Genomic DNA, 26,140 nt, shown 5'->3' with positions numbered 1-26,140 from the left:
TCCTCGCTGGCCAGTATCTCTCTCTCACTGAGCTATCTAACTGGCACTACACAAGCTATGTTTGTCTCGCCAGATAGCTGGATCAATAGTCTTGTTAGCGGTCCACATTAAAATCAGTCACTGGACCACAATGTATACAAAAATATAGTAGAGGAGACACTCCTGTTCCTATTGAAACAGATACACGTTTCTATTAGAATCAGGGAATACAAAACATAGTGGAAGAAATAGACACAAGATTTTTAGATTTTTTTATTATTCTCATTGATTGTACTGATAAAGTGACACAAAAACAATTGTTCACAAAAAAGAAATACTGACAACTGTTGCGGTTTGATAGTGGTTCATTTACCAGCATTATTTATTCAAATGAGTCCGTATTGCTGAAAGCAGTTGCTTCCTTCAGCAACTCCATTTATATTCCATTGCTAAGACAAAACGTCACCCAACAGCATAAGAACAACAATTGACCATCCAACCATCCGAATAAAAGAGTAAATCCAAGTCATACATCAAGTATCCTCATGTGCTGGAGTTGGCAGTAGAGGAACGGATAAGCCCTCCCACATACTATGTCTTGAGAATAGCACTGTTGTCGTGCTTTTGACGAGTTAGCGTTGCATAATACCCGCATGGCTGGCGAGAAACAATCTGTAGATTAGGCCCAACAGAAGTATGTATTGTAACTCCCTGCGTTTAACCCTTACATTTCCCATCGATGTAGTCTAAGAACAATTCCCTAATAACGTGAGCTTTATTCATACAAATGAAAACAACAACCATGGTCTCAGTGAATTGGTCTCATGCTCTCTAGTCAACTTTCAAAGTGGATTAATTAAGAATTGACAGTCAGAGATGTAACTCTTTGAAACTGCCCTCATAAACAATTGGCGTACTAGTGGCAAACACATGAAATCTTTACTTTAACAGTGTACATGAGAAAATAATTGCTTTATTTATAGTTACTGTGAAATTAAGCACGCTTAAAAGCCAGGGAGAGTATGGTTTAATCAACTCTGTTGATTCATGCTCTCAATTCGCACTGGATCTGAAAGCAAGGCACATTAAATACATTCCCTTATTACTCTATAAATGCAAGTGGCTTACCAGACAAACCACAAGTAATAAATTAAGTCATAAAAACACCAAGTGCACAGACAGATACAGAAATTAAAAGCCAGCATCAAATACAACACTTAATCCCATTCAGCATAATAAAATCATGCAAGACAATAACGTTTCCAGGAACCAATCACATCTACATACCTACTGTGGAATATTTAAACTTGCTTACTGTTGATTTGTTTCAGATTTGATGTCGACTAAATTAATATAATACAAATCTAGCATTTAGAGTCTATTTGAAAGGGATAAAACACAGCATGTTTCACTCACTGCCATTTACATCTATCATTTCCAATTAAGCCTTGCATCGAATAGAACAGTTACATTGTATTACATAATGTAAACCATAGAATTTTACGAAAGCGCGGTCCAAAATTACAATACCCAGCATACACTATTTTGTATGAAAACGCCTACCTTTTGATTTTCAGTATCTAAAATGTAGAAAAGGGCACAGTAGTACGCTACACAATTCAAGTCGTCAACATACGCTGCACATTACTTTGTATTCAACATTCAGTTGTGTGCCCTGAGAGAATGTTAAAAATAACGGTAAAGGCATACATTAGGAAACATTCACAAACAATGTCTAAATACGCATATAAATAGACACATTGAAATAAATAAGTCATTTCATATCTCAATGAATAATTAAAACAACTATCAAGCATAACCCGAAGCAAGTTTGTAACATTCGAGGCGAGGCATCAGCTACGTATGTGTATCAGCAGAGAAACTCCAATGGAAGACATACGGTAAGTTCAGTAAGAGTTCAGTAAGAGTTGGTCCCCAGGTCCCCAGGTCTGTATACTGCTATACAGGACGTGCTTTAACCAACCCTTCAGACTTCATTTGTCACGTCATACATTACACTCATGATATAATACCATCCGACATGTATGGCATGGCAACATACAAGTCCGAGGGATTTGTTTAAAGCACATACAGATGTGGCTGACGAGGCTGGAGCGTGGCCCTGTGTACGATGCATCTCAGAGTGGGAGTGGGATGGAGAGCGAGTGGGATGGAGAGCGAGTGGGATGGAGAGCGAGTGGGAGAGAGAGAGTGAGAGACTCTCTCTGAGTCATTATCATGCTAGAACATGTTCAGCTCGCCAGACATCCTGGTTGTAAGTCAGCTCAGGCTTTAAGTGAGGAAGACCATACCACCATATACAGAACCTTCAGCCACTGGACACTAATCCGACACTAGAAAACCAGGAAATAAATGGTTCTTCCACAAAAAAAAGTACGAGTCAATCAATCTTACAAATGATTTTGTCCGTGGGCTGTATGTGTCAAGCGTCCGAGGAGGAAGGCTGATCCCCCTATCCATATAATCATATTCATTGTGATCGAAAAGGCCAAACTGATCCTAAATCAGCACTGCTTTATGAATATGGGTATTCAGTTTGAGTTGTATTTTCTTTGATTCCAAGCACACAGCATGATCCTTACTAAATGAACATCCAGTTGATGGTATTGATGAGTTTCATATTTAGTATAACAGCCTAATGTAAAGAGTTCCATTCTTTCTCCTAATTCATTGGATTTCAACAGAGAGTGCATGTGCTCTTAAGACGTCACGAAAAGTTCACGCGTCTGACACATGGAACAAAGGGCTCAGACAAGTCATGTCACCTCAACCTCAAATGAAATCCTCCTTAATACGCCGAGCGAAGTCAATGTGATGTTTATAGAACATGCAAATGCTTCCCTGTCTCTGGTATGAGACAACCCCCTCTTCTAAGAGCAATATGGACATTGGCCTATATTCATTAAGGGGGAAATTCAGACCTGAGTTACGCACGTGCAAATGGGACTTCATTCCCTTCTTATGCACTTTTCTCTCTATCTGTTTTCTGACCTTGAACTTATGCATGGGAAAAAGCCAACGCCAGCAAGATCAAAGAAATGGAGGTGGGGCGGAGGTGTGTCTACAGATACGCCATATTCTGACCTTGACTTAATGCCTTCATGATTCCACCACCTTCAAGTGTAAGGAAACGATGAATAAGGTCAAGCAACCTGTAGGTTCCAAGTGGAAAAACCTAGACTACATTTTTTTCCTGATCAAAATAACACCAATCTCGATGCATTGTAATTTATGAATTGATAAGAACTATTGATAAGAGCTAGGTAAATGAGTAATCTGTTTGGCGAAGGGGATCGTAAATAGAAATGACAATTGTTTGAGATCTATTTTGTGATCGCTGGAGACAAACGTGAAACCAGTCATATTTCAGCAAACTGAAAAGCATGTCAACATGGACAGGTATTTTAGCCTCTTTTCCACAGTGACGTACGTATACAGTAAATAGCTGTATTTATTCAGAATTGTAATTGTAAGCCTATGGCATCAGAATTTGTTGGGCTGAAATTTGGAGCCTCAAGCCAAGGCTGTAGCCTATGGAAACCTGTGGGCACTGGAAGTAGCGCCCGAACCTACCAAATTGATTTATGCACTCTAGAATGTTTTAAATTATATGTGCTGACTTAAAAAATAAATAATACAATTTCTATCATATTAAATATTAGCGACTTTCGGTAGCCACTGTCAGAAATACCCACATTCATACATTTATTTAACTAGGCAAGTCAGTTAAGAACAAATCCTTATTTACAACGACGGCCTACCGGGGGAACAGTGGGTTAACTGCCTTGTTCAGGGGCAGAACTACATATTTTTACCTGGTCAGCTCGGGTATTCGATCCAGCAACCTTTCGGTTACTGGCCCAACGCTCTAGCCTGCCGCCCCGTAATAACTCTCACTTTAGTGCGTTGACTAAAGTGTAGTCTACATTTTGCATAATTTCATTCGTTAGAGTCGCTAGCAATAGTGGATCATATTAGGCTAACGTATTACAAGTTGGGCAATCATTTGGGGCATGTAGCCCACTTGAAACATTATGGAACACAGACATTAGATAGCAGTTTAAACCTTGAGCCTGGCGCACGGTTCACGACGACTGGACTGGTTTCATCACAGTTCAGTGATTAGTCAGGATTAGGGTAGATTTCTAGGTTTATTGTTCAACCCCTATTGTACACTTTTCTCACCTTCCAATATTTCATGGATTGAACAATTGAATATGGCAACTTTTGGCAAACCATTGTATTTTTAATTCATCAATATATTTCATGCGTACAGGCTCGCCAACCCCGTTTATGTATGATTCATAAATACTTTCCTAACACTAAATAATCTACAAGATCTGAGGTTTTTTTTATGTACCAACTGGTGGTGAAATGGAGACGAATACCCATGTATTTAGATGGCTTTCTTTCTGTCTGTCGATAAAATGATCATTAAAAGGTACACCGTATTTACAGGGATGGCTTTAGATAAATGTACTGAAACCCCTATTGAATGAATATTCCACAAGAAAATTGGTTTTCAGCAGTTTAATTCAATGTATTCAGTGCGCGCACATCTGCAAAGCCCATTATGCACCTGCATACGGGAAATCTGAATGTCAACTACTGAGAAGTGCTTAAATCAAAACACATAAAAAGGAATAGATTTCCTAAATCTGAATCAGGCCCTAAGCGTCTAAGAGTAGGAGTGCTGATCTAGGATCAGTGGTGCCTTTAAAATCATAATGAATAAGATGACATGGACAGGGGGAAGTTGATCCTAGACCAGCACTCGTACTCTGAGACACTTTGTGAATACGGAACATTGTTTCTAAGAGCAGGGTCCTCAGCGGTGGTAAAGTGAACTTTCCATCCCAGAGCCTAGTGGCAGAGGAAGTCTGACCATGTTTAGGACTAACATGGAGGAGGATCCCCATAACGGGCCTTCATAGCACGTCTCTTATCTCTTGAGGGACAATTACCATTCCCTTTGCCTTGATCTTGTTTGTTTAACTTGACACAGTGAAGAAAGGGCTGACATTGACCAGAATCCCCTGCATTAATGTGTCTCATGTTCTGCATTCATCATTGTCACCGAGCAGGAGAAGCCTGGCAGTGTCAAGAGGAGAGGAGAGAAGAGGGAGGGAGCACATTTGTGTGTGTGTGTGTGTGTGTGCACTTCACTCTCTCTAACAGACACACACGTATACACGTATACATGCACACACACACACACACACACACACACATGGATGCGTGTATATGCAGGCACACACATCTATTCAAACCATGAACTATTATGCACTACAGAAAACATAAAAATGTATATTGTTTTTTAGAGTGGACATCTTTTAGGATAGAGAAAACATATATAGAGAGACAAAAAATATATTAGTTGCAGGGATTTGGGATTTAAGAGATTTTTAACACAAAACACCCAACACAGAAATGATTATAATCGGACAAAATACACATACTGTACCTGCAAGAATTTGTTAAATTCCACCATTTTCATTGAGGTCAACTTCATTCAGAATTTCCTGGAGTGTGTCTGCATCTATGTAGACATTGATACTCTGAAACAAAGGAAACATAGTTTAGAACCGACATCAGTAGCCTGGTGCAGTTGCTGTGTCTCCATCTCAAACACCAGAGCTACGACCCACATGGCCGCATCCCAAACGGCACCCTATTCCCTTTATAGTGCACTCCTTTTGACCAGGGCCAATGGGGCTGAAAAGGGTGCCATTTGGGACGCGGCCATGGTCTCATCAAGTCACTTCAGCTACGGTAATATCCCGAGTGACACACATCCAGTATATTCATATCATATCTGAGACGAGGCTTCTTATGAATATGTCACCCCGGTATTTGCTCCCTAGCAACGAAACACATTTAATTTAGATATTGTGTTGACAGAAACTCCCACACAACCCCCACAGCCAACCCACAGCTCAATTAGTAGAGAGAAAGAGGGGTCTCTTACAGAGGCCTGTTGCCAGATGAATCTTTATATACAGCTAATCCATACACTTTCAATGGAACGGATGTGAATAGGTTGGGATTAACGACAGGCACCTACATTAAACACTCCCGACAGTTATACCCCAGTGGGTTTCAAACCAAACTCTACTTGAGCGTTTTCCACAACATGCCGTTCAAACTGCAGGAGCTTCTACTAACATCGCAATGGCAATCGATGATAATCAACACCTGATAATTCACTTGTGCATGGCAAATTCTGTTGTTGTTATCACCATTATATCATTTTTTTTGGACCATTTTAAAGTTGTTTTGGGTCCAAAGATTACAATGGCACATTCCAATGCATATGACCGTTACCTTATGTTGAAGGGCCTGAATAATACTTCAAACATCACTTGACAATGCTATGTCAAATAATGCTCATAATTAGCCCACCTGCTCCTCATGTCTGAGATCAGTTGGAGGGAGCGCTGTTGTCGCGTGACAGAGACGGAGTGTCATGGTTACTGAGCTAAAAGAGGATCGTCAGAGCAGCGCTGCATGGCGGCCCACTACTAAATATACACACACACACACACACACACACACACACACACACACTTCAGAAGAGAGAACAAAGGGAAATGCAAAATGAGACTGATGATTGTTCGTTACCTCTAATACCCGCTGAACATCCACGGTGTTGTGACGGAGCCCTTATTTTCTTTGTCAAACTTCTGGAACCTTTTCATATACCTGCTGAGAGAAGAAATTAAGTGGTAGGTGGCAGTTGGCGCTGCGCAAGGCTAGACCTCTAAGAGAGACAGGGAAGGAGAAGGGGACAGTAGTGTGGAGGAGTCCTCTTTTCAGCCTGTGTCTTTTTCCCCCAAAATATAATTTCAGGCTTTATTTAGACTTTAGTTACATTTGTGTTGAGGGCTTGAACCCCGGTCTCCGGAAGGAAGTCACATTTGTGTTGAGAGCAGAGTGTCTGTCTTACTTGTCCACCAGCCTGTCTGTCTTACTTGTCCGCCAGCCTGTCTGTCTTACTTGTCCGCCAGCCTGTCTTTCTTACTTGTCCACCAAAGCAGGAGTGAGGGTGCCGGTCAGCTGCTCAGAGCGAGGCCAATCTCATAGTACACAAACTGTTTGGCTGCAGCTAACTCCTCCTACAGGAAGTACACATAACATGAAGGTGAAGGGCCATTAGAAGACAAGACATTAATCACAGCAGCACCAGCACTACTGACACACACGAGCACACATTCATCACATAGCAGACACTCAGACACTCACATACTGTACAAACAGGTAGGCTGAAATCTACCACAGATACTGTAGCTAGTAGCTACACCTGAATCCATAATTACAGTCAAAACGGGTCAGTTACCCATAGGTGTGAATGAATACTTTCACGTTCAATACCGGTTAGCTTTTAGTTTGACTTGGTCGTGGATTGGTAAAGGTGCTCTGAGGAATGCAGACAACAATCACTCCACAACTGGGCTAAAGGTTCAGTGGTCCTACGGCAGGAGTAGAATTAGAGGAAGGGTGAGGCCCCATCTGAATCCATGAGAATCAAACAGTAGCCAAGGTCTAGTTAGGTGTTTCTCTATTAATAGCCTAATACAAACAAAACCTAGACTGGAATAGAAATATCAACACAATACCTATTTAGTGGATACCCAAGTAGTGAATGGCTTTTGTTAGATGCATATGATTACAGTGTGAATGTAGTAACAGCACAGAGCAAATCTCAGTAATTAACCTATGGTAATGACCAAAGCCAATTAATGGCCTTTTAAAGATCAAACGTATCCGGGTTAATGTGAGGTTGATCAAATGCATGTGCGGGAATATCTGAGCAGGAATATCAGTGGGTGAATGGGAGAGAGATACTGGGAATGGCAGTCAATAGGATTGTTTTTCACATATCTATTGTACAGTGAATTGTAGGAATGGTTTAAGAAGGAAAGACTTGGTGGTTTGAGTGTGAGATAGGGTTGCAAAATTCCACTAACTATCCCATAATTCCCAAGATTACAGGAATCCTGATTTGGGAATTGATAAAAAACATTCAATGTAAAAAAAAAAAGTTATCTTTGTAAATTATATTCTAAATAGGAATGGTGGATTTATGTCACATGTGCAGCTCAAAATAAACATGGAAATGTCTGCTCTACCCATAATTACAGACAACTACAGTAACAGTCCAAAATTTTGACAAACCTACTCATTCAATGCTTTTTCTTTATTTTTACTATTTTCTACATTGTAGAATAATAGTGAAGACATCAAAACTATGAAATAACACATATGGATTCATGTAGTAACCAAAAAAGTGGTAAACAAATCAAAGTATATTTTATATTTGAGATTTTTCAAAGTAGCTACCCTTTGCCTTGATGACAGATTTGAACATTCGTGGCATTCTCTCAACCAGCTTCATGAGTGGAGAATCTCAAATATAAAATATATATATTTGTTTAACACTTTTTTGGTTACTATTTGGTTACTATGTGTTATTTCATAGTTTTGATGTCTTCACTATTATTCTACAATGTAGAAAATAGTAAAAATAAAGAAAATCCCTGGAATGAGTAGGTGTGTCCAATTTTTTATTTTTTTTTAATAACTGGGAATCCTCTAACCAGGATTTCCGGAATGTTGGGAATTTTGGAAAAGTTACTGGAATTTTGCAACCCTATCTCACAGACAACACTCCACTCAAACCACGTCTTTCCTTCTTAACCCATCCCTACAATATACTGTGCAATAGACAAAATAGTGGTGCAGCTCACCCTCTTTCATTGCTCGCTCCACACCAGCTGTTTTCCCATGATGCCTACAATGCTTGGGAGGGCCTCCTCGGCCGCTTACACGTTCAGGAAGCCCAGCCATGTGTGCATGACGATCACATCGATGACTGTGCATGCATACTCTTTGATGGCATACTGGATCTGGAAACAATATGGCCGTGGATACATACTCTTTAATGGAATTCTGGAACTAGAAAATATAAGGCTTAGTCTATACATGTTCTTAATGCACCTCTTGTCATTCACTTATTCACTGTTCTGCTCTGTTGATTTGAAGTTAACTCTGGTAACGTTTCCTAAATTCCCAGGTTTTCCAGAAATCCCGGTTGGGAATTTTGAGAAAACTACCGGGATTATGCAACCCTAGATATGATGTATATACAAACCTCAATCTCAATGTATGGGAATTTAGATACAAGGTGCTTGCGCACGAAGGGCCATCCCTTGCCGGTGACATGGGCCATTTCGGCGACCTCGTAGGCCCTCCCTCCGTAGGTAGAGGCCTAACCTAACATAGCAGGCATAAAAGAAAACGCTTGAGCGGAGTTCCTACATCCGTTTTTCAGCGGGAAAAGGAAGCTAGGTTGAATTAGCTGAATTCCTGAAAACTGGAAGCATCCGGTTGCTGGCAACTCCACGAAGCCTAGTAGAGGCCAGATGTTGGGCCACCTGGACATCACAGACACATTTGCAATTCAGTTCAAATCCAAACAGAATGGGCCAATGGTCCCTGGGAAATCTGTTGCATTTAAATAGCACCTTTTGATATGAGATCAATACGATGTATTAACAGTCGAGTCACTCATTGGGAGATGGCTGCAGAGGAGACAGCATGCTTTGACTATGATACATTATGTGCCAGAACTAAACAAAGAAGAAGTTATTTCAATTCAACCGGTTTTGCTACTTTTTTAACTAAAGGTCACATGCTGTCAAAAAATATCAGCATATTGACCTTTTTAAACATTCCGGCAACATCAGGATCATAGACTATGCTTTCTCCCCTCTTCCTCGCTAACGAAGGGTTAAAACTCATTCACACTAAGTCACAAGGGGCTGCAACTCTCTCGGCTTGTCATTTGCAGGTCATTGTACAGTTCATTTGAAGTCTAACATGGCCTGGACTGTCCTGCAGATGTGAGTGTATTGTCAGGAGTACAGAGCCTGAGTGATGCAGTGACAGAGAGAGAGCAAGCTGCACTGTTAGCACCTCTAATCTACTGTGCTGAAAGCACCGATGTTTAATTCACTCATTGGGGATGATGAACACATTGAGATGTCAGTGAACTGATGGCATCATTTTCATTTGACACCAGCTTCCGGGATTGTCTGGATTTATGTATTTAGGGAGCCATGCAATTTAGCTTTACAAATGGTCCTGACTATTCATTAGTATAGTGCTACAAATTGATGTCATACAATTATGGCAGGCCGTACTTTAAAGTTGGCACCTCAATTAATCATTTCAACTAAACTCAGCAAAAAAGAAACGTCCTCTCACTGTCAACTGCGTTTATTTTCAGCAAGCTTAACATGTGTAAATATCTGTATGAACATAACAAGATTCAACAACTGAGACATAAACTGAACAAGTTCAACAGACATGTGGCCAACAGAAATGGAATAATGTGTCCCTGAACAAAGGGGGGGTTCAAAATCAAAAGTAACAGTCAGTATCTAGTGTGGCCACCAGCTGCATTAAGTACTGCAGTGCATCTCCTCCTCATGGACTGCACCAGATTTGCCTGTTCTTGCTGTGAGATGTTACCCCACTTTTCCACCAAGGTACCTGCAAGTTTCCGGACATTTCTGGGGGGAACGGCCCTAGCCCTCACCCTCCGATCCAACAGGTCCCAGACGTGCTCAATGGGATTGAGATCCGGGCTCTTCGCTGGCCATGGCAGAACACTGACATTCCTGTCTTGCAGGAAATCACGCACAGAACGAGCAGTATGGCTGGTGGCATTGTCATGCTGGAGGGTCATGTCAGGATGAGCCTGCAGGAAGGGTACCACATGAGGGAGGAGGATGTCTTCCCTGTCACGCACAGCGTTGAGATTGCCTGCAATGACCCCAAGCTCAGTCCGATGATGCTGTGACACACCGCCCCAGACCATGACGGACCCTCTACCTCCAAATTGATCCCTTTCCAGAGTACAGGCCTTGGTGTAACACTCATTCCTTCGATGATAAACGCAAATCCGACCATCACCCCTGGTGAGACAAAACCGTGGCTCGTCAGTGAAGAGCACTTTTTGCCAGTCCGGTCTGGTCCAGTGACGGTGAGTTTGTGCCCATTGGCGACATTGTTGCCGGTGATGTCTGGTGAGGACCTGCCTTACAACAGGCCTACAAGCCCTAAGTCCAGCCTCTCTCAGTCTATTGCGGACAGTCTGAGCACTGATGGAGGGATCGTGCGTTCCTGGTGTAACTCGGGCAGTTGTTGTTGCCATCCGGTACCTGTCCCGCAGGTGTGATGTTCGGATGTACCGATCCTGTGCAGGTGTTGTTACACGTGGTCTGCCACTGCGAGGACGATCTGCTGTCCATCCTGTCTCCCTGTAGCACTGTCTTAGGCGTCTCACAGTACGGACATTGCCATTTTCTTTCCCTGGCCACATCTGCAGTCCTCATGCCTCCTTGCAGCATGCCCAAGGCACGTTCACGCAGATGAGCAGGGACCTTGGGCATCTTTCTTTTGGTGTTTTTCAGATTCAGTAGAAAGGCCTCTTTAGTGTCCTAAGTTTTCAGAACTGTGACCTTAATTGCCTACCGTAAGCTGTTAGTGTCTTAACGACCGTTCCACGGGTGCATTTTCATGAATTGTTTATGGTTCATTGAACAAGCATGGGAAACAGTGTTTAAACCCTTTACAATGAAGATCTGTGAAGTTATTTGGATTTTTACGAATTATCTTTGAAAGACAGGGTCCTGAAAAAGGGGCGTTTACTTAAGGTTGTCATTTCCGGTAAGCCAAATTCCCAGGTTTCCCAGAAATCCTGGTTAGAGGATTATGGATTTTCTGCTTATTCCTTCCTGATATGGAGCATCTTCCATATGGAATTTATGGAACACCTGGGAATTTTAGGAAGTTACCGGAATTTTGCAACCGTGCAGCTACTAGTTGTTGTGCCCACCTCCACCTTCATCCCGTAGTCCTGTACCAGGCGACTGTACATGGTAGGACTCCAGTCTTTAGCTCCCTCTAGCATCAGCCCCGCTGTCTTACTGGGGCCAGCAGAAAGGTTATGGGCCTTGACTGCAGCATCCAGGGTCTCCTCCACCATGGAGCGATATGTTGTCCAATTCCCACCTAGACAAGGATTCAAATGGTGTTATTACCACACTACCTGTAATATACTTGTGTTAATATGGCGTTATTACCACACTACCTGTAATATACTTGTGTTAATATTGCGTTATTACCACACTACCTGTAATATACTTGTGTTAATATTGCCTTATTACCACACTACCTGTAATAAACTTGTGTTAATATTGTGTTATTACCACACTACCTGTAATAGACTTGTGATAATATTGTGTTATTACCACACTACCTATAATAGACTTGTTAATATGGCGTTATTACCACACTACCTGTAATATACTTGTGTTAATATTGCCTTATTACCACACTACCTGTAATATACGTGTTAATATTGCCTTATTACCACACTAGCTGTAATAAACTTGTGTTAATATTGTGTTATTACCACACTACCTGTAATAGACTTGTGTTAATATGGTGTTATTACCACACTACCTGTAATATACTTGTGTTAATATTGTGTTACCACACTACCTGTAATATACTTGTGTTAATATTGTGTTATTACCACACTACCTGTAATAGACTTGTGATAATATTGTGTTATTACCACACTACCTATAATAGACTTGTTAATATGGTGTTATTACCACACTACCTGTAATATACTTGTGTTAATATGGCGTTATTACCACACTACCTGTAATATACCTGAGTTAAAGGGTGTATATGAAACAAGGGGTCTGGGATAAGGAAACCCTTCACCAGACACCATATTATTGTTATTCAGTTTATTTATTAACATTTGATTGCAAAAAAATAAAAAACACAATTTGAATTTTAAACCAAGGGTTTGCAAAGTACTTTTGAACGTTCTGGACGTTTGGCGTTCTGAAACAATGGACTTTGATGTCACTCGGGAACCAGTCAATCAACTGCAGCATATTACTGTACCAGAGACCATAGAAGTAACCGTGAAAAGGGTAAATATTTGTAATGAAATCGATAGGACATTGCCTGAAACCAGAATTTAGATGGAATTTCCTATTCATTCATATAGGTATCTGATTCTAGAAATAAAAATACAGCTCTATTATGAGCATCCACATATGCGACAGGCCTATATGATCAATGACTTGTGCATCACATTTGCAACGTTGATCATGCAATGCGTGCATGCACAGTCGGGAGCTTAATTGGTGGATAAGCTTACCTACTTTATTGGATAATAATCACAGTTGAAAAATTCATCATAAACTCATTTAGGCGTTCTGGAACATGACAGGCAGCCAAAGTTGGACTACCTCTTTTTGAACTACATATTGCTAGTTATTGATAGATTGAAATGGCCATAGCATTTCTGTTGTCAATACTGCCCCCACAATACAGTAGCCCAGAGACGAGGGACCTCAAGTCTATTACAAGCGGCATCCGGCCCTTCAATTATTAGAATGGCACATTAGATTTGCAGTTTCTGAAATATCTGCATCTAGCTATTCATTACAGTTGCTAGCTAGCTAAACTAGCGACTGCTTTGTTAATTTTATTAGAAGTAGCCTACGTTTTGAGAGGTGGAAATGAACGCACATATAGCCCTGGTTCCCAGTGGTCCTGTGGGCTGCCAACTCCTGTATCTCCAAGCCTTGTTCATGCGCTGTGCTGTCCCTCCAGTAACGGCTTAAATAATAGTCAGAGGAGGTTTCTAGGCAGAGACCATGACATGTTTTCTAAGATGAGATCTTGTTAGCTAGCGACAACATTTTTTTTTTAATACACACTCAAGTATAGTTAAATATAAAACAAAATAATATACTTCAAATATGAGATGCACTTTTCTAGTATATCTGAAGTATACTATGCAGTTGAAGAAGGAAGTTTACATACACCTTAGCCAAATACATTTAAACTCTGTTTTTCAAAATTCCTGACATTTAATCCTAGTAAGAATTCCCTGTTTTAGGTCAGTTAGGATCACCACTTTATTGTAAGAATGAAATGTCAGAATAATAGTAGAGAGAATGATTTATTTCAGCTTTTATTTCTTTCATCACATTCCCAGTGGGTCAGAAGTTTACATACACTCAATTAGTATTTGGTAGCATTACCTTTAAATTGTTTAACTTGGATCAAATGTTTCGGGTAGCCTTCCACAAGCTTCCCACAATATGTTGGGTGAATTTTGGCCCATTCCTCCTGACAAAGCTGGTGTAACTGAATCAGGTTTGTAGGCCGCCTTGCTCACACATGCTTTTTCAGTTCTGCCCACAAATTTTCTATAGGATTGAGGTCAGAGCTTGTGATGGCCACTCCAATACCTTGACTTTGTTGTCCTTAAGACATTTTGCCACAACTTTGGAAGTATGTCCATTTGGAAGACCCATTTGTGACCAAGCTTTAACTTCCTGACTGATGTCTTGAGATGTTGCTTCAATATATCCACATATATTTCCCTCCTCATGATGCCATCTATTGTGTGAAGTGCACCAGTCCCTCCTGCAGCAAAGCACCCCCACAACATGATGCTGCCACCCCCGTGCTTCACGGTTGGGATGGTGTTCTTTGGCTTGCAAGCTTCCTCCAAACATAACAATGGTCATTATAGCCAAACAGTTCTATTTTTGTTTCATCAGACCAGAGGACATTTCTTCAAAAAGTATGATCTTTGTTCCCATGTGCAGTTGCAAATTGTAGTCTGGCTTTTTTTATGGCGGTTTTGGAGCAGTGGCTTCTTCCTTGCTGAGCGGCCTTTCAGGTTATGTTGATATAGGACTCATTTTACTGTGGATATAGATACTTTTGTACCTGTTTCCTCCAGCATCTTCACAAGGTCCTTTGCTGTTGTTCTGGGATTGATTTGCACTTTTTGCACCAAAGTACGTTCATCTCTAGGAGACAGAACGCGTCTCCTTCCTGAGCGGTATGATGGCTGAGTGGGCCCATGGTGTTTTCACTTGCGTACTATTGTTTGTACAGATGAACGTGGTACCTTCAGGCATTTGGAAATTGCTCCCAAGGATGAACGAGACTTGTGGAGGTCTACAATTCTTTTTCTGAGGTCTTGGCTGATTTCTTTTGATTTTCCCATGATGTCAAGTGAAGAGGCACTGAGTTTGGAAGTAGGCCTTGAAATACATCCACAGGTACACCTCCAATTGACTCAAAGTATGTCAATTAGCCTATCAGAAGCTTCTAAAGCCATGACATATTTTTCTGGAATTTTCCAAGCTGTTTAAAGGCACAGTCAACTTAATGTATGTAAACTTCGGACCCACTGGAATTGTGATATAGTGAATTATAAGCGAAATAATCTGTCTGTAAACAATTGTTGGAAAAATGACTTGTGTCATGCACAAAGTAGATGTCCTAACCGACTTGCCAAAACTATAGTTTGTTAACAAGAAATTTGTGGAGTGATTGAAAAACGAGTTTTAATGACTCCAACCTAAGTGTATGTAAACTTCCCACTTCAACTGTAAATATACTATCATTGCACTTCAACATAATTATTAAGTGTACTTTAAATTAATTGTTTTTCAGTCTTTTAGTATACTATAAATCTACTATTATCAAACTACAAAACATTTATTAAAAGTGTACTTTAAATTAATTGTTTTTCAGTCTAAGTATACTATATGTTTACTATCATTACACTGAAATACACTCATTAAAAGTGTACTTCAGTTTCATACACTTTCATTGTAATTTTGTATATTCATTCCAAATACACTTGGAGTTGTTTTTAAGTTGAAGCTTAGATTTGTTTTAATGAAACTCTGCTTGTGAGTGATATAGTACATTATAAGTATAGTTTCAGTACCAATAATGAGCTTTGAAGGTCTTTTTAAATTCCTGTTCAGAAGAGTGCAGAGAAAGTTGACAATAGCTAGGGTTACATCCAATTTGAGACATATTTTCATGTGAATATTCTAACATCTGCATAAAACAATATGTGCATTTTCCCACCAGAGGGTTTGTGTGTTTCCATCAAACAGACTTTTTTAGGATAAAAGGTTGCGCGTGATGATGTACTGCACATAAAAAAAAATGTTTTACCATTAAATTCCCATGTACCCAACAGTAGCAGTGCGTGGGTAAAATCACTGGGGAAGCTAATCCAGCAAAAAGCCACACTTCAACCTATGTGTTGGAGCATGACCTGTACGTCAAGGCTGAGAAATGCCTGTTCTTTCAGCAGGCCGTCTCCTTCTAAGGGTATCGCATTTCCACATCAGGTGTGGAGATGGAGAGTGACCGCATAGTAGCTGTGCATAATTGGCCGACTCCCACCACGGTAAAGGAGGTGCAGCGATTTTTAGGGTTTGCCAATTACCTACAGAGATTTATCTGGGGTTTTAGTCCGGGTGGTTGCTCCCATTACCTCACTGCTGAAGGGGGGTCCTGTACGTCTGCAGTGGTCGGTGGCGGACAGGGCTTTTGGGCACCTAAGAGCTCTGTTTACCTCGGTTCCCGTGCTGGCCCATCCGGATCCCTCTTTGGCATTCATAGTTGAGGTGGACGTGTCCGAAGCTGGGATTGGAGCCGTGCTCTCTCAGCGCTCGGGCACGCCACCGAAGCTCCGCCCCTGTGCTTTCTTCTCGAAGAAGCTCAGCCTGGCGGAGCGGTACTATGATATGGGGGACCGGGAGCTGTTGGCTGTGGTTAAGGCTTTGAAGGCGTGGAGATATTGGCTTGAGGGGGCTAAACACCCTTTCCTCATCTGGACTGACCACCGCAACCTGGAGTACATCCGGGCAGCGAGGAGACTGAATCCTCTTCAGGCAAGGTGGGCCATGTTCTTTACCCGTTTTTTGTTTACCCTGTCCTACAGACCAGGTTCCCAGAATGTGAAGGCAGACACACTGTCCCGGCTGTATGACACAGAGGAGCGGCCCATGGATCAGACTCCCATTCTCCCGGCCTCCTGCCTGGTAGCGCCGGTCGTGTGGGAGCTGGACGTGGACATTGAGCAGGCGTTGCGTACAGAGCCCGCTCCCCTCCAGTGTCCCGTCTGGCGTCAGTACGTTCCGTCTGCTGTCCGTGACCAGTTGATCTATTGGGCCCACACATCACCCTCCTCTGGTCATCCGGGGATCGGTCGGACAGTGCGCTGTCTGACTGGGAAGTACTGGTGGCCCACCTTGGCTCGGGACGTGAGGGTTTATGTTTCCACCCCGAGAGTAATGGGCAGGTGGAGAGAGTGAACCAGGATGTGGGCAGGATTCTGCGGTCCTATTGCCAGGACCGGCCGGGGGAGTGGGCGGCGTTCGTACCCTGGGCAGAGATGGCGCAGAACTCGCTCCGCCACTCCTCCACTAACCTCTCCCCCTTTCAGTGTGTATTGGGGTACCAGCTGGTTCTGACACCCTGGCATCAGAGTCAGACCGAGGCTCCTGCGGTGGACGATTGGTTCAGACGCGTGGAGGAGACCTGGGAAGCCGCCCATGGTCACCTCCAGCAAGCCACGCTGCACCAAAAGACCAGCGCGGACCGTCACCGCAAGGCCCCGTGAGGCCCCAGTGTTCGCACCGGGGGACAGGGTCTGGCTCTCGACCCGAAACCTGCCCCTCCGCCTGCTCTGCCGGAAGCTGGGCCCGCGGTTTGTGGGGCCATTCAAAGTCCTGAGGAGAGTGAACGAGGTATGTTACAGGTTACAGCTTCCCCCCAATTACCATATTGACCCCTCGTTCCTTGTGTCTCTCCTCAGGCTGGTGGTGGCTGGTCCGCTCCAGCAGTCTGAGGTACGGGAGGTTCCTCCGTCCCCTCTGGACATCGAGGGGGCCCCGGCATACTCCGTCCGTTCCATCCTGGACTCGAGGCGTCGGGCGAGGGGCCTTCAGTACCTCGTGGAGTGGGAGGGATATGGTCCAGAGGAGAGGTGCTGGGTTCCGGTGGCTGATGTATTGGACCCTGAACTGCTGCGTGAGTTCCACCGTCGCCGGCCGGATTGCCCTGCGCCTCGCCCTCCGGGTCGTTCCCTAGGCTGGTGTCGACACACCGCTGGAGCCGCGCGTCGGGGGGGTACTGTCACGACTTCAGACGAAGTCGGCTCCTCTCCTTGTTCGGGCGACATTCGGCGGGCGACGTCTCTGGCTTTCTAGCCACCGCCGCTCCATTTTTCATGTATCCATTTGTTTTGTCTTGTTCCCTGCACACCTGGTTTTCATTCCCCAATCAATCTACATGTATTTATTCCCCTGTTTCCCATCATGTCTTTGTGTAAGATTGTTTGTGTTAAGTGTTTGTTGTTGAGGCGCCAGACTGGTTTGTTTTTTCCGTGGTATTTCACGAAGATGTTTATTGTTAAACATAATTCTTGTGACTGTTTTGCGAGTTTTGCACTTTTGCCTCAATAAAGTGTGTGCCTGTTCACAAATCTCTGCTCTCCTGCACCTGACTTCGCTACCAGTACACACACACCTGACACATCATCTAATCACCTCTGCTTTGTCTAATACAGTGACAACTACTGTAAAAGATACCAAAAACGATTTAGTCCAATCAGCTTAAGCTAAATATTATGTGGCTGTCCATGGTTCTGATTTGTGTGCGTGTGTCTGTGGTGTGTGTGCATGCGTGCAAGCAGAAGAAACATGTTGACTCACCCTACTTGTAGAGAAACGCCAATGCCATCCTCCTCTTCATGTTGCCTAAACGGTCTATGACTCTGTCATACAGTACACACTTTTAGTTTTTGTGGTCCTCGACTACCTGGCTAAAATACTTGCTTGCCAGCCTAACTTCCTTTCATGGGCAATGATGTGCCAGGCCAGCTAGTTAACATTAGCCTTCTACATCTAGCTACATGTTGAAATTCCATTCTCTCAGGCCAGGGACACAATGTATGAATTTATGGTTGGAACATAATCACCATTATAATTATTGGCCAGTACAGAGAATTAAGTAAAACCATAAGGCCAAATCCCTATCTCCATCTATGGCTTATTTAGGGATGATTTTAGCTAGCTAAAGTTTTTTTTCTGTCAATAATTATGTTTGGCTTGTGATTTGACAGGTCTGAAGCCAAACTGGCTTCCCTTGACACTTTTTTTTGGTGCGCCAGGACCATTCCCAGCTGAGCTCACTGAGTTTAGCTGAACCCTGATTGGATATTATTTGTATTTATTTTTATCAAGGGAGGCCAAATGCTTGCTGGCTTCCCTTGCATTCAATGCTACGGGCGGTAACAATGTCATACTCTTTCTGACCAGACAGCATCAGATAGATATGCTACACATCAAATCAAATCAAATGTTATTGGTCACATACACATGGTTAGCAGATGTTAATGCAAGTGTAGCGAAATGCTTGGGCTTCTAGTTCCAACAGTGCAGTAATATCTAACAAGTAATCTAACAATTCCCCAACAACTACCTAAAACACACAAATCTAACAAGTAATCTAACAATTCCCCAACAACTACCTAAAACACACAAATCTAACAAGTAATCTAACAATTCCCCAACAACTACCTAAAACACACAAATCTAACAAGTAATCTAACAATTCCCTAACAACTACCTAATACACACAAATCTAAAGGAGTGAATGAGAATATGTACATATAAGTATATGGATGAGTGATGGCCGAGTATATGGTATAAAATACAGCATATACATGTGATATGAGTAATGTAAGATATGTAAACATTATTAAAGTGGCATTATTTAAAGTGGCATTGTTTAAAGTGACTAGTGATCCATTTATTAAAGTCTCCAGTGATTGGGTCTCAATGTAGGCAGCAGCCTCTCTGAGTTAGAGATTGTTGTTTAACATTCTGATGGCCTTGAGATAGAAGCTGTTTTTCAATTTCTCGGTCCCAGCTTTGATGCACCTGTACTGACCTCGCCTTCTGGATGATAGCGGTCTGAACAGGCAGTGGCTCGGGTGGTTGTTGTCCTTGATGATCTTTTTGGCCTTCCTGTGACATCGGGTGCTGTAGGTGTCATGGAGGGCAGGTAGTTTGCCCCCGGTGATGCGTTGTGCAGACCGCACCACCCTCTAGAGAGCCTTGCGGTTTTGGAGTGGTGCAGTTGCCGTACCAGGCTGTGATACAGCCCAACAGGATGCTCTCGATTGTGCATCTGTAAATGTTTGTCAGGGTTTTGGGTGACAGGCCAAATTTCTTCACACTGTCTGTGTGGGTGGACCATTTCAGTTTGTCTGTGATGTGTACACCCAGGAACTTAAAACTTTCCACCTACTGTTCCTTCAATGTGGATAGGGGGGCGCTCCCTCTGCCGTTTCCTGAAGTCCACGATCATCTCCTTTGTTTTGTTGACGTTGAGTGAGAGGTTGTTTTCCTGACACCACACACCGAGTGCCCTCACCTCCTCCCTGTAGGCCGTCTCGTCATTATTGGTGATCAAGCCCACTAATGTTGTGTCGTCAAAGTTGATGATTGAGTTGGAGGCGTGCATGGCCACGCAGTCGTGGGTGAACAGGGAGTACAGGACAGGGCTGAGCAGGAGGGTCAGCGAAGTGGAGATGTTGTTTCCTACCTTCACCACCTGGGGGCGGCCCGTCAGAAAGTCCAGGACCCAGTTGCACAGGGAGGGGTTGAGACCCAGGGCCTCTAGTTTGATGATGAGCTTGGAGGGTACTATGGAGTTGAATGCTGAGCTGTAGTCAATGAACAGCATTCTTACATAGGTATTATTTTTGTCCAGATGGGATAGGGTAGTGTGCAGTGTGATGCCAATTGCGTCATCTGTGGACCTGTTGGGGCGGTATACAAACTGAAGTGGGTCTAGGGTGGCCGGTAAGGTGGCGGTGATATTATCCTTGACTAGCCTCTCAAAGTACTTCATGATGGCAGAAGTGAGTGCTACAGGGCGTTAGCCATTTAGTTCAGTTATTTTTGCCTTTTTGGGTACAGGAACAATGGTAGCCATCTTGAAGCATATGGGAACAACAGACTGGGATAGGGAGCGATTAAATATGTCTGTAAACACACCAGCCAGCTGGTCTGCGCATGCTCTGAGGATGCGGCTAGGATGCTGTCTGGGCCAGCAGCCCTGCGAGGGTTAAGAAGTTTAAATGTTTTACTTACGTCGGCTACTGAGAATGAGGGGGGGGGGGCGCAGTCTTTGTTAGCGGTCTTTTACGGTGGCACTGTATTATCCTCAAAGCGGGCAAAAAGGTGTTTAGTTTGTCTGGAAGCGTGACGTCAGTATCCGTGACGTGGCTGTTTTTGTAGTCCGTGATTTCCTGTAGACCCTGCCACGTATGTCTCGTGTCTGAGCTGTTGAATTGCGACTCCACCTTGTCCCTGTACCGGCATTTGACTTGTTTGATTGCCTTGCGGAGGGAATAACTACAATGTTTATATTCAGCCATATCTCCAGACCTCTTTCCATTAAATGCGGTGGATCACGCTTTCAGTTTTACACGAATACCGCCATCCATTCACGGTTTCTGGTTAGGGTACGATTTAAATGGTCACAGCAGGTACAATGTCTCCAATGCACTTATTTATAAACGCACTCACCGAGTCAGCATGTAGGTCAATGTTGTCCTCTGAGGCTGATCGGAACATATTCCAGTCCGCGTGATCAAAACAATCTCGGAGCGTGGCTTCCGATTGGTCAGACCAGCGTTGAATGGTTCTCGTCACTGGTACATCCTGTTTGAGTTTCTGCCTATAAGCCAGGACGAGCAAGATGGCGTCATGGTCAGATTTTCTGAAGGCAGGACGGGGGAGGGCTTTGTATGCATCATGGAAGTTAGAATAGCAGTGGTCGAGAGAATTAGCCCGACGTGTCATGCAATCAATATGCTGATAAAATTTAGGTAGCATTGTTCTCAAATTTGCTTTGTTAAAATCCCCAGCTACAATAAATGCAGCCTCCGGATATATAGTTTCCAGTTTACATAGAGGCCAGTGAAGTTCCTTGAGGGCCGTCTTGGTGTTCGCTTGAGTGGGGGATGTACACAGCTGTGACTATAACTGACGAGAATTCTCTTGGTAGGTTGAATGGCCGACATTTGATTGTAAGGAATTCTAGGTTGGGTGAGCAGAAGGACTTGAGTTACTGTATGTTGTTATGATTACACCAAGAGTTGTTAATCATAAAGCATACACCCTCGCTCTTCCTCTTCCCAGAGAGGTGTTTATCTCTGTCGGCGCGATGCATGGAGAAAGCCCGGTGGCTGAACCGATTCCGACAACATATCCTGAGAGAGCCATGTTTCTGTGAAACAGAGAATGCTACAATCTCTGATGTCTCTCTGGAAGGCAACCCTCGCTCGAATTTTGTCTACCTTGTTGTCAAGAGACTGGACAATGGCGAGTAGTATACTCGGGAGCGGTGAGCGATATGCCCGTTTACAAAGCCTGACCAGAAGACTGCTCTGTCTGCCCCTTCTGCGTCACCGTTGTTTTTAGTCAGCTGCTGGGATTAGATCCATTGTCCTGGGTGGTGGTCCGAAGAGAGGATCTGCTTCGGGAAAGTCTTGTTCCTGGTCGTAATGTTGGTAAGTTGCTCTTATATCCAATAGTTCTTCCCAGGTTGTGTGTAATAAGACTTAAGATTTCCTGGGGTAACAATGTAAGAAATACATAAAAAAACAAAAACTGCAGTTTCCTAAGAATGCGAAGTGAGGTGACCATCTCTGTCGGCGCCATCTTACAATCCATACTAAGACAGAGGGGCGCACTTTCGTTTCTCTCAGATGCTTTCTCCGGTGAGATACATTCAGCATCTTGCGAATTGAAGGACATTTATGAAACACAGAGAGACGAAAGATACAAAATAATGTATGTTTTTTTTCTTGGTTAATTTTTGGGGGAAGCCTGGCTTCCCTTGGCACCATGAATAGACACCACTGGTACCGAATGAAAAATACAAGTTAAGTGGGTTTCCATCGCATTTTCAACTCTACTGATGGTTTTGTCACAAAAACTGTTGCGTTATATAGCAAATGTGCCCACTCTGGTCTTGGCATGTACTCCAGCCTACAGCTCGCAGATACAGTGCAGGTAGGCTACCTACATTGTGAGATTATTAAGGATAAAAGAGATATTATTTGTATTTGTCAAACTTCAGCCATGCATCGGTCATCATGTCACCAGAATCAGACCCTTGATATTTATTGGAAAGGAGCATCAAGCTCATCACCTTGCACATTCACCACCCTGTGAAGTTCATCATAATTTATTTAATCTGTAGCCTAATACAGGGGTTCCCAAACGTTAGATTACTTGTTTTCACTCAGGCCCCCCTTTCAGAATTGGAGAACATTTCCTAGGTTTAAAGCTTTTTTCCTGCAATTCTACACATTTTGCATGTCTAATGTGTATTCATGTGACATTTGAGTGACTTGAACATTACTACAAAATCTATGGGCTAAAAAACCTATCTAAAAATGTTAGTTGATCTGGACATTTCTGACAAGTTATAAATAGCTCTCTAAGGTTTGCAATGACTGACATGACAAGAGGAAAACTGATAATGGACTACTGTTATGCATTCTACTATTACAACTGTCAAGAGTAAGGCTGGACTGAGTTCCTTAAAAAAAATGTAATTCTCATATCATCATGTGACTCCCAAGTTTACTTTGATGTGATGGTTATTATATCAACATTTTCTCATAAAGCACTGCTCAAAAAAATAAAGGGAACACTTAAACAACACAATGTAACTCCAAGTCAATCACACTTCTGTGAAATCAAACTGTCCACTTAGGAAGCAACACTGATTGACAATAAATTTCACATGCTGTTATGCAAATGGAATAGACAACAGGTGGAAATTATAGGCAATTAGCAAGACACCCCCAATAAAGGAGTGGTTCTGCGGGTGGGGACCACAGACCACTTCTCAGTTCCTATGCTTCCTGGCTGATGTTTTGGTCACTTTTGAATGCTGGCGGTGCTTTCACTCTAGTGGTAGCATGAGACGGAGTATACAACCCACACAAGTGGCTCAGGTAGTGCAGCTCATCCAGGATGGCACATCAATGCGAGCTGTGGCAAGAAGGTTTGCTGTGTCTGTTAGCGTAGTGTTCAGAGCATGGAGGCGCTACCAGGTGACAGGCCAGTACATCAGGAGACGTGGAGGAGGCCGTAGGAGGGCAACAACCCAGCAGCAGGACCGCTACCTCCGACTTTGCGCAAGGAGGAGCAGGAGAAGCACTGCCAGAGCCCTGCAAAATGACCTCCAGCAGGCCACAAATGTGCATGTGTCTGCTCAAACGGTCAGAAACAGACTCCATGAGGGTGGTATGAGGGCCCGACGTCCATAGGTGGGGGTTGTGCTTACAGCCCAACACCGTGCAGGACGTTTGGCATTTGCCAGAGAACACCAAGATTGGCAAATTTGCCACTGGCGCCCTGTGCTCTTCACAGATGAAAGCAGGTTCACACTGAGCACGTGACAGACGTGACAGAGTCTGGAGACGCCGTGGAGAACGTTCTGCTGCCTGCAACATCCTCCAGCATGACCGGTTTGGCGGTGGGTCATTCATGGTGTGGGGTGGCATTTCTTTGGGGGGCCGCACAGCCCTCCATGTGCTCGCCAGAGGTAGCCTGACTGCCATTAGGTACCGAGATGAGATCCTCAGACCCCTTGTGAGACCATATGCTGGTGCGGTTGGCCCTGGGTTCCTCCTAATGCAAGACAATGCTAGACCTCATGTGGCTGGAGTGTGTCAGCAGTTCCTGCAAGAGGAAGGCATTGATGCTATGGACTGGCCCGCCCGTTCCCCAGACCTGAATCCAATTGAGCACATCTGGGACATCATGTCTCGCTCCATCCACCAACACCACGTTGCACCACAGACTGTCCAGGAGTTGGCGGATGCTTTAGTCCAGGTCTGGGAGGAGATCCCTCAGGAGACCATCCGCCACCTCATCAGGAGCATGCCCAGGCGTTGTAGGGAGGTCATACAGGCACGTGGAGGCCACACACACTACTGAGCCTCATTTTGACTTGTTTTAAGGACATTACATCAAAGTTGGATCAGCCTGTAGTGAGGTTTTCCACTTTAATTTTGAGTGTGACTCCAAATCCAGACCTCCAAGGGAGAATAAATTGGATTTCCATTGATTATTTTTGTGTGATTTTGTTGTCAGCACATTCAACTATGTAAAGAAAAAAAGTATTTAATAAGATTATTTCTTTCATTCAGATCTAGGATGTGTTGTTTAAGTGTTCCCTTTATTTTTTTGAGCAGTATATTTAAAGTATACTTAAAAAAAATGCACGTATACATTTTTTGGGCATATTACCCAGCATCATTTTCTGCAGCTGAAGTTTTGATTTGTAAAATGACGTTGTCCCTCATTTTTAGCTTGTTCAAATATCTTGATGTTCATTTTCCAACTGAATAATGTTGTACTTTTAATTGCACATTACATACTACACATGACAATTTTTTTAACTGTTAATTTATCACCATAATGTTTCAAAAATGTTCATAAATGTTACTCGTAAATTGCTTCTCTAGCCACAACTGCTTTGTAAATAGCCTTAACATTGGCTGAGGTATCCTAGACATGCTAATTACAGTCGCTAATGTGGTCTATTTCAATTATAAAAGTATAGTTGAAACAGATTATTAATACACTTTATCTGTAAAGAAAATACAGGAATTCAAATACCATTTTGGTATACTTCTAATTTATGAGAATATACTATACATAAAATATACTTAAGGTGTATTCAAAGTATATTTGTTTTGCACTTTATGCTAAGAATGTACTTAAGTACAAAAAAAGTGTTCCAATTTAGATTATTTTAAATGTATTTAATATACTTAAATGCTAATAAAATACAAATAAAATTGACAGTAATTGGATTTAAAATTGTTGGAATTTAGAATATTTAAATATTATAATTTTTTCGCTCGGGTAGATGTTGGACAGCTAACGGGCTGTTTGTTAAATGAACATCCCCTGATTAATCCATCCCTGCGTCTCATATTTTACATTACACAATTACTGTGTCCTTATTATGATATTAGCTGTCACGATCGGCACATTTCAGTGATGAATAGGCCTATACCTTGCAAATCAACTCATCATCTATTTATCACTATCATAGGACACGGACATCTGGAAATTGTCCAAAACGTTGTGACATGTGATTTGACTACTGAGCT

At 42.8% G+C, this 26,140-nt stretch overlaps 1 pseudogene; it reads right to left on the bottom strand.

Annotated features, from left to right (window-relative positions):
• The window catches only part of LOC106586077 (glycerol-3-phosphate dehydrogenase, mitochondrial-like), a 72,040-nt pseudogene that overhangs the window by 24,992 nt on the left and 20,908 nt on the right, over window positions 1-26,140 (bottom strand).

This window comes from Salmo salar, chromosome ssa25 (assembly GCF_905237065.1).
Source record: "Salmo salar chromosome ssa25, Ssal_v3.1, whole genome shotgun sequence".
NCBI lineage: Eukaryota > Metazoa > Chordata > Actinopteri > Salmoniformes > Salmonidae > Salmo > Salmo salar.
This window is presented reverse-complemented; position numbering and strand designations above follow the sequence as displayed.